We start from the raw sequence: 14220 nt of genomic DNA, 5'->3' as shown, positions 1-14220 counted from the left end.
ATAAATAAAAGAATGAATAATTTGGATTGTCTATAGCCAAAATTAACTTAGCTTAACCTCTTCAAAATTAGAAACCATAAATAAAATCTATAATATATGCACAATAATCTTAATATATAAATCATCATATATATACTTTCTAAAGTAATAGTAGTACTTTCTAATATAAATTTGGTGTTAGCTCCTAAAAAAGGGTCTTATAACACTTAAAGAGCTCATCCAATCACTTCAAATAAATTACTTGTTAAGCTGATAGGCTTTATGTGGGAGCTTTGCTCCCAAATTTTGACTTTATGATAGAAAAGTTGTAAGATAAACCGGATTTTTAATTTTTCAATTGATTTTCCGATCATAATCTTAAAAATCTAATTTTTAGGATTTTTTTTAAAAATAAAAGTGCAACTTTCTATTATGTTAAAATTCTAAATTTTAGTTTAAAAAAAAAAAAAACGCACGTGCAACTTTCTATTATGTTAAGATAAACAATTGGTGTTATAACATAGTTGCTTCTTTGGCATTGATATGCATTATTATGTACAGATAAAGAAGGCACCAAATGAATTCACACCCATTAGGTACTAAGAGAGATTCATTCAAAACAATATTGTTTTGCAGATTTTCTTCTGATACATACATCGTCACCTATCTTTATTATGTTTTGTTAACAATATTGTAGATGTACATTTAATATTGGTCATGGTAGCAGACCCTTAAGTTGCAAGTCATTTAGTGTGCTGGAGATGAAGACAACCACGTCCAATTTTAGCCAAAAGATTCAGTTTCGGCTTCAATTCCATCTTTTCTTTGACTTTTGATTTCTTCTTGTATAATATTCTTGAGTTTTTACTATCTAATGAGGGAGCTTAAATACTTTTCAAATGAAAATTATTTCTCTTTCAAGCCAAATGTAAGCAGTCCAACTAGTGATTGAGGAAAAAATAGTAGCAATCAAAAATCTAAAATATTCATTTTACTTCAAACTTTTGTTCCTATATAATGATTCTTAAGACACTAAAAAGATTAATTCTTCTTAATCTTTATATGAATAGCTTCCTTAAATATTTTCTTTTGCTTTTGCTTCTTATGGGAAATTATTTAGTTTTTACTATTTGATGGTGATACTTATATGCTTCACAAATTCAACAAATATAACCAATTTGTATGACATTAAGTTAATTTTTCACTACATATATAAATGATAGATTTTGACAAATAATTTAATGATTTTGAATTATGTAAACTTGCCTTCACTTAAGCTATTAAATTGTGAAAGCTTGAATTTCAAACATAAAAGCTTTTAGATATTAAGGTGACATATTGAAGCTTATAATTATTTATAGGTAACGATCTTTTAAAGCTATGAATGGTTGAAGCTTTAGTTTTTTTAAAGTGTGATTCTTGGAAAAATGTATTTTATATATGAATTTGTATACATTATTCAACTGTTCTTCGAAGATTGCAATTTATTTTAAATAACAATTATATTTTAAATAAGTAAAGTGATCTTAAATGTTGATGACAGAGACTTTATACATTTAAATTATTAGAATTTTTGAATGGGAAAAGTGTGAATTTTTAATTGTTGCATGGGAAAATTGTGAATGTATTAATTTTATTTTCTAATCATGCATTTTTTTTGTTTTTTTATCGAAATTTTGGTGTTATGGAAATGAAATATTTTCAAGATTTTCATACTATTTTAGAAGTTAAAATTCTATTATAAAATAAATTACTCGGCTTATCATTGCATGTATAGAAACTTGCAACTACTAGTTTAATATACTATTTTAATATAAAAACATCTAATCTTTAAAAAGAGTGAAATTATTTAAAAATACTTAGTTTTCATTGATTCAAATAACTGTACTCAACTTATATAATAACAAAAAATACAAGAGATATTATCATTTGCAATTAAGAAGATTATAATCAACAAAGATTTAAATAATACCTCCAATCAAAACAAGAGAATAAATAGAAATTACCTTATAACAAAATGGTTAACATACCATTTCACTTATTACTATATAAAAATAACATTAAATATTATAGTTTTGTTAAATAAGATCATAATTAAATATTTCTATTATTTTAATTGATTTTGTTTTCTTTTCCTACTTTTTCGCCAAAGGTTTTTAAAGGAAAAATGCTAAAAGAAAGTATCAGAAGAATTATTTTAATTTTAGAACTTAAAAAAAAAAAAATTTAAGCGCATCATTGGAAAATCAATCGAAAAATAAAAAACAGACAAAGTTTTAAAAAAAAATATTTTTTCAATATTTGATGGAAAAATCAATCAGAAAATTTAAAAACCAAGAGGTTAAATCTTTTAATGATAAAAAAGACAATGCACTCACAAAAACTTCACCATACAAAACTTTTGAAAAACTATTCGAAGTAGTTAAATAATAAAGCTATAAGAATCAATAATGAGTGAATATGACCATAAATGTCGTGGGTGAATATGCCAAATCTTGCACTAATATTAAAAAATTAATCAAGAGTAGTGTAATTTGGTATTTTACGTATCAATGAAAATGAATTCAATAAAAATCAATCAGAAAATTTGAAAACCAAGAGGTTAAATCTTTTAATGATAAAAAAGACAATGCACACACAAAATCTTCACCATACAAAACTTTTAAAAAACTGTTAGAAGTAGTTAAATAATAAAGCTATAAGAATCAATAATGAGTGAATATGACCATAAATGTCATGGGTGAATATGTCAAATCTTGCATTAATATTAAAAAATTAATCAAGAGTAGTGTAATTTGGTATTTTACGTATCAATGAAAATGAATTCAATAAAAATCAATCAGAAAATCTGAAAACCAAGAGGTTAAATCTTTTAATGATAAAAAAGACAATGCACACACAAAATCTTCACCATACAAAACTTTTAAAAAATTGTTAGAAGTAGTTAAATAATAAAGCTATAAGAATCAATAATGAGTGAATATGACCATAAATGTCGTGGGTGAATATGCTAAATCTTGCACTAATATTAAAAAGTTAATCAAGAGTAGTGTAATTTGGTATTTTACAAGCATTGTATCGAAAATGAATTCAATTAGCAATACAAATTATGAGGTCAAATTAGTTTAAATAATTATTAGTTATTAAACTAATGTTTATTAATCATATTAAATTAAATTAAGCTTAAGTACTTATTAATTATAATATATATTCTTTATTACATATATTATACATATTTTAGGAGAGTATTTTATCATTTTACATTACTAATAACCATTCTCATATTTATTAAATTTTACTAATTATTAATATTTAATAGTGTTAAAATAATAAATTAAGCTATTATTACACATAAGTACAATTAAATGAATAAATTTATAAAGCTACTACTAGTGTTTATATATATTTTATGATATTTTAATTATTTTAAATGATAGTGGAGAAAATTCAAACAAATAATTTATACTATAATTATTTTAGTTATATTCTAATTATTTTTAAGCCAGGAGGCTTCTACAATGGGAGTAGCTTTCGTTGTAAACATTTTAGTATTTAAAAAAAAAATGACAGTCTAATGTGGAAGTATGCATTGAAGTGGTAAGAAGTTGGTGTGAATCCATTGATCAACCATATAATTGAAAATATAAGCTGTCCAAACACAAATATCATCCATTTCATATTGTAGAATGCCAACCATTATAAAGAAAACACACCATGCAATGCCAACTATTGCAAATAAAACTGATTGTGGATATCATTTAATCATCTACTATCCTTCTAAGAAATTTATAGTAACAAATTTCACTACACAAATATTTTGTTTTTAAGCCAAGAGGCTTCTACAATGGGAGCAACTTTTGTTGTGAACATTTTAATATTTTTGAAAAATTGATAATCTAAGGTGGTAGTATGCATTGAAGTGGCAAGAAATTGGTGTGAATCCATTGATCAACCACAGAATTGAAAATCTAAGTTGTCCAAACACAAATATCATCTGTTTCATATTGTAGAATGCCAACTATTATAAAGAAAATGCACCATGCAATGCCAACTATTATAAAGAAAACTGATTGTGGATATCATTTAAATGTCTTCTATCCTTCTAAGAAATTTACAGTAACTGATTTCACTACACAAATATTTTGTTTCATATGGTAAATGCTTTAGACATAATGCATCCTCCTTTGAAATTTGTAGTCATGAATTTCAACACAAAGGTAGTAGTTCATTTTATATATTTATGTGTGACATATTTCTTCTATCCCTCTAAGAAATTAAGCGATTGTAGGGACATTGGAGGCAAGCAAGGAGTCATTCATTTGGGTGGTGAGAGAGGAAGTGGGGGATCTGTTATGGTGTTCATCTCTATGTTTCAATTCTGGAACTACATTTGAATTGCACATCCTCACCCTCCTCATCCTGAATCTACTCATTGACTCCTTCCTCTTCTCAGGTCTTTTTGAAAGAATTTTATACGACATTGAGGCTAGGTAAGCTTTAAAAATGAACAATAGGGGATGGTCTTTATACAATTTGGGGAATGCAAATACTTGTGTGTGGGGGCTCATTGTTATAGGTTGGTGTTCTTGGTCATAGATGTTATCTATCTATTGGGATTTGAATTTGATGTTCTGCTCGCATTTTGAATGAGAAATTTGAGGCCATGAAGTTTATGTTAGAAAAGAGACACTGATTTGTAGCACTGTTTTTAATATTTTGATTTTGAAATCTCCATTTTAATGCATTTAAATCTTAAGATGGATTTAAGATGAGATTTAATTAAAGGCTTATTTTGTTCTTTCTTTAATGATTTTAATGTTAACATGTGTGATTGATTATCAAATTTGGGAGTAGTGCATTTTGTTTCATTAACTTTTGAAATATACTATAGATGATTTATATTTTTACTTTATTAAAAATAGAACATAATATGAATTATATCTATTGTATAGTCATTTCAAATTTTTTTGAATATCCGTTGCATATGCCTCATCTAGTGGTTTGAACATCCTTTCCATATTTGTCATCCGAAGGTGAAATGGTGGGAATGGTTGGAGAGATATATAGAGAGGATGGTGGGATCCAAAATTTGTTAAGTTGTATTCTATTAAAATATTAAATATATTAACACTAATACAAATGTCTAAAATGCTAAACTCTTTGTATTCACTTTTCTAAAATTTCATCTTTTTTAATTTGTTAAATAATTTTCATAATCTTCTATTTCATAATTTCAAATTCCAATCCTAATTGTAGATATTTTAATTACTCATTGAAAACTAATAGAAAAGCTAATTGAAAACCATATTAGCTAACCCTAAATAATTCCTTGATCCCTAATGTTAGGACTTAACCATAATGCTAACTCTAATACAAACTTCTAAGTTTAAATCACTTTGAAATTTATCTCTATACTAAATAGCACCCTCACCCAGACATTAAACCAAATTAAACCCTCATGTAAAGTAATTGAAACCATAACCCTAACTATAAATTTTTTCAAACATATGATTTACAAAATTAATTCAAATACTAAATAAAATTAAACCTCCAAAATGTTAAACCCTATTAGTAACCCTTATTGATGTCTTTATCATAGAGGTGAAACCTTAATCTTAATGCTAACACTAAATTTAGATTCTTATATAAGCCCATCAACCTAACCTTAATTTCTAATTCCAATCCTAATTGTGAACCATTATCATAACCATAAATACTAAATAATAACTCCAAATAATGAAAATTAATACTTACCCTACTAAACCATTTTCATAATTAGAAGAGGGAGAGGGAGAGATACATGGTTTAGAGATAAATGTTAACTAAGTGGAGGAGATGGGTGAAAGTGGGGTGTGGGGGAGGGGGGGTGAAAGATAATAATTAGTTGGAGAGAGAAATGAGAGAGACAAAGAGAAAGAGAGAGAAAGAGAAGACAAGTTGAGGGATTGTGAGAGATAGGGTGTAGAGATAAATGGTAATTAGGTGGACGAGATGGTGAGAGGGAGTGAGAGATAGGAGAAATGGAGAAGAAGGGGAAGATATATGGAAGAAGAAAAAAACATTGAGGGGTAAGATATGAGTTAGAGAGAAAGAGAATAATTAAGGCATTGGAGAGGGAGAGGCAAGGGAGATGGTAAGTTGGAGAGGAGAGAGTGAAAGAGAGTAATGAGCACAAGATAGATGTGAAAGACATAGAAAGAGATGGGGGTAATTAGTGGGAAGATATGGTTTGATTGGTGAGGGCAGAAAGAGGAAAATTAGAGAGATAAAGATGTGTGGAGAGATATATATAGAGAGGAGTGAGAAAGAGAGAAAAGGAGAAATGTGTGTGTGTGTGTGTGTGTGTGTGTGTGTGAGAGAGAGAGAGAGAGAGAGAGAGGGAGAGAGAGAGAGAGAGAGAGAGAGAGAGAGAGAGAGAGAGAGAGAGAGAGAGAGAGAGAGAGAGAGAGAGAGAGAGAGAGAGGTATGATTGGTTAGAGGGAGAGGGAGATGGAAGAAGAGGAAAGGGGAGTAATCATTTAGAGAGAGAATGGGAATGAGGAGGAAAATTATGTAAAGAGTCAATGATAATAATTAGGGAAAGTAATAGATGGACATGGTATTGGGGGAAGGAAAAGGGTAGGGGGGAGAGGGAGAGAGAGAGAGAGAGAGAGAGAGAGAGAGATGGGTTAGAGATATATTACATTAGGGGGAAGAGATGGCTAGAAGGGGGGGGGGGAGCTGGAAGAGAGCAGGGAAGGGGAGAGATGGGGTAGTGAGAGAATGGTGATGGGTATGGAATAGATAGACATTGAGGGTGGGAGTGGGGAGCGGGGTGTACCCAATATTGACCTCCCCATAAATACTAGAGAATATATAAACTTAAGTATGACCTTTTCTCTATTTCAAATTTGTATGTAATCTTAAGGATGAAACTTATGCTAATGCTAATGCAAACAAAAACTCTAATTTCAATTATAAATTTATTTTAATTACTTGAATAAAAAAAAAATTGAAATAATTTATTCTAATAATTAATTAAACTTAATAATTGAAAATAAATATTTTAAAAATACTAAAATAATAAAAATAAATAAAAATAATATATTTAAACAAACACTATGATTAATTATGCACCACGCCTACTATTAGCTTATATATATATATATATATATATATATATATATATATATATATATATATATATATATATATATATATATATATATATATATATATATATATATATATATATATATATATATATATATATATATATATATATATAATTTGATAGTTATCCTTCTCAAGGTGCCTATTTTCATAATTAATACTATCTTATATATATAAATTTATTTTAATTACTTGAATAAAAAAATAATTGAAATAATTTATTCTAATAATTAATTAAACTTAATAATTGAAAATAAATATTTTAAAAATGCTAAAATAATAAAAATAAATAAAAATAATATATTTAAACAAACACTATGATTAATTATGCACCACACCTACTACTAGCTTATATATATATTTATATTTATAAAAAAGTTGATAGTTATCCTTCTCAAGGTGCCTATTTTCATAATTAATACTATCTTATATATATATATATATATATATATATATATATATATATATATATATATATATATATATATATATTATATATATATATATATATATATATATATATATATATATATATATATATAAGCTGAGAGTTATCCTTCTGAGGCGCCTATTGCATTGAGTTAGATTATGAAAATAGGCGCCTCGAGAAGGATAACTCTTAGCTTATATATATATAAGCTAGTTTAAACCAAATTATATTTTTAAATTATAACACCATTATATGACACTTGTTAATACTAGAAAAATAAATCTATAATATAATATAAATTTAACCATTTAAAAAAAAAATACTTTTGTATTTTTTCTTTAAAAGATCTTGAAGAAACATCATGCTTACTATTTTTTTAAAAGTTTAACCATTTTTTTGACGATTAAAATGGAATTTAAGTATTTTTAAGAACAATATATGATGAATTTTTAGGATTCTTTTTTATTACCAGTATAATAATTTAAAAAAATACTATTTTGAAGGGTTTTTTTCACTTTAAACCATTTCTTTCCATATGAAAGAAATTGGCTAATTACAAACAATATCGTGCTTATATGAACAAAATATATAATATATATTATATTGCTTTCCAATTTCCTCCATAATATTATTTCTCAAGAACATTAGGCTCTTTTGGGAATTTTGCTACTTACCAAACAATCATTTTAAAGTTGTTTTTTCAAATAGAATTCAATGAGGAAAGAGTTTACTAACAAACAAACAAAAATAGAAAAGGAAAGAGTTTACTAACAAACCCAAAAAAAAATAGAAAAGACACATCCAACAAAATAGAAAAGACACATCCAGCGAAATCCACAATAATAGAAAAAAGAAATCTATATTATAAATCTCTCTTTTTCTTCATAATATATATTTATTTCCTAGATTATTGTTTCTCTCCAATAATAGAAAAAGATTTTATACACTTGTAACTCTACAATGTAACTAGTTTGTTATTTCTTTTAGAAAAAATGATAAGGGTGATGTAAGAGTATTATATTTTTTCAAAAAATAGAAATAAAAATTATAAAAATATTGTTCTTAAAATTACTTAAATTCCATTTTAATCGTCAAAAAAATGGTTAAACTTTAAAAAAAATAGTAAGCATGATGTTTCTTGAAGATCTTTTAAAGAAAAAATACAAAAGTATTGTTTTTTAAAATGGTTAAATTTATATTATATTATAGATTTTTTTTTCTTGTATTAACAAGTGTCATATAATGGTGTTATAATTTAAAAATATAATTTGGTTTAAACTAGCTTATATATATAAGCTGAGAGTTATCCTTCTCGAGGCGCCTATTTTCATAATCTAACTCAATGCAGTAGGCGCCTCAGAAGGATAACTCTCGGCTTATTCCCAAAAGAGCCTAATGTTCTTGAGAAATAATATTATGGAGGAAATTGGAAAGAAATATAATATATATTATATATTTTGTTCATATAAGCACAATATTGTTTGTAATTAGCCATTTTCTTTCATATGGAAAGAAATGGTTTAAAGTGAGAAAAACCCTTCAAAATAGTATTTTTTTAAATTATTAAAATGGTAATAAAAAAGAATCCTAAAAATTCATCCCTATAATATAGAATGACTTCACAATTTTCTTCCTCTCTTTTATTTGTCAATAGTTTTTTTTTTTTTCCTTTTTTCATTTTTCTTTATAAATTTTATGTGAAAAAATAATAAGCAAACAAATTATTCTTAAAATTCTAACTAGTGATTGCTAGCTAAAATAAGCTGAGCAATTGCATAGAGCCTTTCCTATATAGACACACCCACACACACACACATGTGACATGAAATGGTTAAATATATTTTTCATAATATTTGATGGAAATTTCAATAATGTAAACAAGTAACATGTTCTACCCTAGAAAGGTAAGTAGGGATTAACACAATGCATTTAATTGTTTAGAAGATTTTTTCTCGTATATTGCCTAAAACTAAATTTTTTTGCTTCATAAAGTGTTTGTAGTACAAATATGTGTGTAATAGTACTTTTTATCATTATAAAAAATTAAACTCAAATTATTGCCTTAGAAAAGGGGAAAAAGAGGACAACTCCTAAACCCAAATATAAGTCTCTCATACTTCAATCTCTCTTTTGTTGACATTCATACCTATTTGTGGTCTACTTTCATATCATAACTTAGTTTCATATCACATCCCCTAGTGGTTTTCATATCCTACTTTTATATCATATTCCCTAGTAGGGCGAATGCATCAAGTTGTGGTGTGCTTTAAAAACTTAAAAGTTTTTATATATGGGCTGCAAACCCGTGACCCATTTCATTTCATGTTTTTTTCATTTTGTTGCTGCCTTGTTTCCCCTCAATAGCATGCACATAGTTTGTAATAGTTGAAGAATTTTCTCACTATCCTCCTCAAAATACCTCATCATTGTCAGAGATCAAGATTAGGATCACATAGTATGTTTTCTACTCTTGTTTTTGCATTGTTTTGCTTCAAATTTATTTATTTATTTAAAATGCAATTGGTTTCTTATCAGAAAATGTGAACAATCAACAATCAAATCCTCATCCTGATCAACAAAATCAAAATGAAAACCCTCCACAAGGTCAAAATCAAAACCCTTCATAAGATCAAAATCAAAACCCTCCACAAGATTAAAATGAACTTTCGCTATCTCCACTAATTCAAAGACCTCCTCCTATCACTCAATACAATATAATGAATGAAATAGAAAGAGGGGAAAATGGATTAGAAGCAATCATTGGTAGGTTGAAAGCTTGCGGGAATACTAATCCTATGAGAGCACAATTGACATCCTCTTTTGAGTCCATTATGAGTCATGTAGCTTCTGTTAGTGGTCAGTTGGATATTTGGTATGTTAAGAGAGAAGAAAAATAAAATATTATGCAAACAAATTATCCTATAAAGATGTAAGAAAAAAAGAAATAGCAAAAGGTAGCATATGTGCATTGTTTAAAAAACTTGGAGAACAAGACACCATTAGACATACAACTAAAAGGTTCCCATCCATTGGTGCACACATGATGATATAAGAAATAACTTTTGGGATAGATGGTGGATGGTCTTTGATGCCCCTCCCTACACTAATCACAAGGTTCCAATGTATTTCTTAAAGAAATTGTATTGTGAATTTATCCTAAATTATTTTGATATGTTAGATTCTCAGGGTAGAGGTGGGGTGTCATCAATTGAGAGGCTGGGGGCATGTCATGATTCTAATGTAAATAGGGCACCTATTGTTAAGCCACAAGGTGAGCATGTGATTATTCCTTCAATAGTGAAGGAACATATAAAGACTAGTACTCTAGGGACTATCAATGCTTTGACATAGACCCTCATTCATTGTGCCAGTCCATTAGTTGAGGAGGAGTTTTCTTTGTGTCATGGTCACATGTGCACATCATGTAGATCCTTATACACATTTGGTAGTCATGTTGGAGACACTATGGATGATGGGCTAGTTATTGATGAGTTCCTAAGTGACACATTTGGCATTAACACATAGGTAAATTATAATTATAATAAACTAATTTGATCAGATTTCATATGTACAATGAATGACTAATTAATTAGCATGTCTTGACATTGTTCAAAATTTAGGGTAAGAGTGTTGATGGCCCTAGTATAGATTCCCCAACCCCATTTTATGTCTCATCGATGAATCAAGAGGTATTTGTATCGATTTAATCATTTAAATTAATACATATATTTATTAATTAATCATATAAAGGATTGACATTTTTTAATCAATGTACACCAATTCTCTACTAGACCATTGACATTCACAAAGGACTATTAGCTGAGGCATGATACGAGCTTCGTAGAGGTACATTTACATTTCATGTTAATTTAATTCATTTGATTATATTTACAGTTTTATGTTTCATGTTTCATGTTACATGCAAATTGTATTATATGATTTGTAGTTGTTGACGTCCAAAACTCCTCATCTTCACTAGTCCATCAATCGTAGAGTTGATACCATGATGGCTAGTTCAGAGTCATTGATTGAGGTATGAAAGATTTTTCATAGTTTAGTTGTTATTTGTAATAGTTAGTATTGAAATTTTAAATGATAATCTTATAAGTATGATCGAGTGATTATGTTGATTGAATTGTTGTAGGGCCTTGTTAATCTTGATCATTTCTGAGCCTTTGAGGTCGATGTATAGAGTGACTATTTGATGGTGATAAGAAAATAATTATTTTTGTGTACGTACATATATTTGATTTTAATGTATAATAATTATTAATTCATATCTACTTTATTTGTATTAGCTTCAGTTAGAGAGGAGCTTAAACAAGAGGACAATCGAGCGTGTGAGGAAGACCCCATCATTCCCATCATCTCCCTCCACAAAATGACCAAAGGCCTCTAGAGATTTGTTTCCTTTCCCTCATGGGAAGGAGAAGGTATAGGGATAGACACACATGTATCTAGGAATTAATGGACATATATCTTGGATTTTATGTTAGTGGACATATTCAACATATATTTGATGTGTATATGACATTTTATATTTGATGTATGACATATATTTGATGCATGACATTATTAGACTTATGACATTATTGGTTATCATAATATATGATATGTTTGTTCATGTATGACATTATTGGTTATCATAATATATTATATGTTTGTTCATGTATGACATTATTGGTTATCATAATATATTATATGTTTTTTCATGTATGAAATTATTGGTTATCATAATATATATATTTTTTTTCTTGTTTACTTTTTAAGTACATTTCGTGTATTTCATTTTAATATAATTTGCATCCAAAATGATGCAGAGTGCTCACACCAAAAGCTAGTGGATTTTCAACAAGAATACTTTTAAGGCAAACTACCTTTCTCACCTTCCTAAGTGTATTCAAAGACTCTTTCCAATTGGTTACAATAGTGAACAAACTTCTACCCAACTTCACAAAACTACTTGATCACTTTCCATATTCAAGACTTGGGAAGCAGTAAGGGAAAAATGAGAAAATTTGAGAAATGGATCATAATCAATTTCTTGTTTTAAACTAACACCTTAGACACTTCAAGGAACTCCTAATAACTATCTCACAAACTTCATTCTATCATCTATTCCATCCTTTCAAGAGATTCTTCAACATCCCATGAGTGAAAACAATCTTCCAACATCCTATGACTATATTTTCTTTGTAATGACATGTAGTTTGTTGATTTTTGGCCAACTCTTCACAAAGGGAAGTGATTATGTTTCAAACCCATGAAATGGCTATTAAGACAACCAAGAAGATCCTTAACATCTTCCACTAACTCCATATAGTGATAACATGCAACTAAACTGGTGTTTCATTCTAAAAAAGTATAGGTTTGTTGTTCTAAAATAGGGAGTAATGATATTTGACAATAACTCAATGATCCTATATACAAGTTTAACAATAGCAATGATTCTTTGCCATATAAAAAGAACTTAATAATCACCAAAAACTTATGCCTCCTTTAACTTCATAGAGGTCATTTTCATAATTTGACATCCATTCCAACCAATTAATAGTTGATTTGATTGGTTACAAGGTTAATTTTAACGTTTTCCAAAAATTGCTAAAATTGCCAAAAAGTTGTTAGGAACTTTTATTGCAAAATGCAATTTTGGCACTAACTCTTCCTAAAACTTAACCAAGTGATTTTTGGTAACACATAGGACCTATATGAGGTGTAATGACTCTCAAAACACTTCTTGAGTCAACTTATTAACAAAAACAACAAAAAAGCAAAAATCCTTAGGACTAAGGCAACTTGAGTTTACAGGTGACCTCAAGTTCTTTGACCTTATAACAAAGGATTACCTTATCACCATAAAAAAAACATGTTCAAAATGAGGTGTGTGATCACTCCTTTACCTTTTATCACAAGTCTCCATCATTGGATGAGATGACATATCTAGTTGCCACCTAAGTGCTCTGCACCACAAGTTTCAACATCACCCGAGATGGAGTCGCAAAATCAAAATGGATTCTAATATCTAAAAAGAGAGAGAGGTTATTGTAGGAGTAAAAAATATGATCCTGTAGCACCCATAATTGCATCCATACCTTAATGAGCTTCAAGAAATGCCTCATCAAAGATCACTGCCCTATGCCATTTAATGACTCTTAGGGTCAATTTGGTTTGGTGTTCCTGAGAATGCTTGAGTGGTCAACAAGATGGGATGAGCTTGGAAATAGGGTTTACTTGGCCACCCAGAGTCAATGGAACAAATAGTTTGATCCCATGATGAATGATTGGAGAGATTCACTAGTTGACAACTTTGTATTGGCCAATACTACAAGTTTCAACATCACCCAAGATGGGGTCGCAAAATCAAAATGGAATCTTATATCCAAAAAGTGAGAGAGATTATTGTAGGTGTTGGAAACATAGTCTTTTAGCACCCAAAATTGCATCCATACCTCATACGAGCTTTGAGATATGCCTCTTCAAAGATCGCCGCCTTATGGCATTTAGTGACTCTTAGGGTCAATTTGGTTTTGTGTGCTTAAGAACGTTTAAGAGCTCAACAGGATGGGATGAGCTTGGAACTAGGGTTTACTCGGCCACCCAGAGCTAATAGAATAGATAGTTTGATCCCATAATGAATGGTTAGAGAGATTCAACAGTTG

Source organism: Cupressus sempervirens, chromosome 1 (genome assembly GCF_028749045.1).
Source record: "Cupressus sempervirens isolate cs-2001-9-10 chromosome 1, ASM2874904v1, whole genome shotgun sequence".
NCBI lineage: Eukaryota > Viridiplantae > Streptophyta > Pinopsida > Cupressales > Cupressaceae > Cupressus > Cupressus sempervirens.
Note: the sequence above shows the minus strand (reverse complement) of the source record.